Source organism: Echinops telfairi, unplaced genomic scaffold, assembly GCF_000313985.2.
Source record: "Echinops telfairi isolate 266 unplaced genomic scaffold, ASM31398v2 ScPeMD7_655;HRSCAF=1070, whole genome shotgun sequence".
Lineage (NCBI taxonomy): Eukaryota > Metazoa > Chordata > Mammalia > Afrosoricida > Tenrecidae > Echinops > Echinops telfairi.
Genome location: NW_022104553.1, coordinates 14,261,754 through 14,263,635, shown reverse-complemented (window position 1 = coordinate 14,263,635; position 1,882 = coordinate 14,261,754).

The following is a 1,882-nucleotide window of genomic DNA, read 5'->3' as shown; positions in this document are numbered from 1 at the left end:
AGAAAGCAAATGTTTTGAGAATGATGATGGCAACAAATGCATAAATGTGCTTGACACAATGGATAGATGTATGGATTGTGATAAGAGTTGTACGAGGCCCCAATAAAATGATTTTTTTAAAGTGGCCAAAGGACATGAATAGATAGTTCACCAAAGAAGAAATCCAGATGGCCAACAAACATATGAAGAAATGCTCACGGTCACTAGCCACCTGAAAAATACAAATCGAAACAATGAGGACATACCACCTCACACTGGCATTGACAGCCAAGTTACAAATAAGAGAAAATAGCAAATGCTGGAGAAGTGGTAGAGAGATCGGAACCCATACTCAACTGGTGGGACTATAAAATGTGTAGCCACCATGGAAAGCGATCAGGTGCTGCCTCAAACGACTGGGAACAGAAATTTCATATGACCCAGCCAAGAGATGGACCCCACATTTCCCCTAGACACGTCGGAGCCATAGTGCAGACAGACATACTGCACATCCGTGTTCTTCGCAGTTCAGTTCACAATAGCAAGAAGACTTCCAACAGCCTGAGTGCTCATCAGTAGGACGGATAAGGAAACCCTGGTGCATACACACCATGGCATACCGTGCCTTGCTAAAAAGATCACCATGAAACCATGAAGCACCTCATGACGTCATAGACTTAGATAATCTTATACTACGCAAAATCAGCTCATCTCCAAGGGACAAATATTACATGAGACCGGTGTTATAAAGAAAAAACCAGGACGAAGGTTTTCACCCCAAGGAAACACACTTTGATGGTTGCCAAGGCTGGAAGGGCGGTGGGAGGCCATGAAGCAGCCGGCTAGAGGGTAGGCAGGTGTTGGCTGCTAAAGGGAAGCCAATGTTCCACCAGAGGGAGTAGGGGCTTGGTCAGCAGCTGAAGTTGTTGAATACAAAACTGATGGTCTGAAATGTAAACCCTGACCCAATTCACAATTGAAAAAATAAAATCATTTAAGGTGTGGCCGTTGGCCTGATCTGTTTGCTATTCTGCAACCGAACTGAAAAATACCGTGGCATTTGGCAAACTAAACGACTGACCCAAATCCAGACCAGATTCCACTTCGCTTTTCACTGTCTTCACCTCGGCTTGACTTCGGCTTTGACCCCTCCTTCTGGAATCCGCGTGCCCTTAGTAAATAAGACTGCGGGTTAGGAATGTGGAGGAAAGGGTTGTCAGATGTTTATCAAGAATGCTTGTGCATCAACCCCCGCCCAACTTACAATTTTTAAAATTGCTTAAAAGAATACATTTTTTAAATTGTTGGCGTGTTTGGGCCGTTCGCTTCCCAAAATAAGAAAGATGTTCAGAAAGAGGATAATCATACATACCCACCTTCGGACAGTAACCATGCCACCACCCCATCCTCCTGCCATCACGGGTCTGCCTCACTGTGAGCTCTATACTTCCACTTCTTAGAGGTCCTTTATAATAGACTGTTTACCAGTTCTTTTGTGATGAGGATCCATCTAATTTCTGATACCGTAAGATGGATCATATTTCCTGTAGCTTGAAAGATCTTCACCTAGTTAGAAAGGTCTGCACTTAGTGGTGAGGGATGGGGTCTCCTTCAGAAGCTTCTCTGAGTTACATGGCCTGAGGGGCTGGGAGCCACGAGGGTGGTCCTGAGCTGTGCTCCCTACCTTTGCTCAGAGAGAAGAATTCCCCATTTTGCTATGTCAGTGCACAACCTCCCTTCCCAGCTGAGGAGCGCTTTATCTTTAGACAAGGTGCTGCGGATCACAAATTCTCCCGTGCCTCAGCATGGCTTTGTTTGGATGCACAGGGGCTGTAACTTCTGCTTTGTTTGGATGCACAGGGGCTGCAATTTCTGCTCTGTTTGGATGCACAGGGGCTGCAAC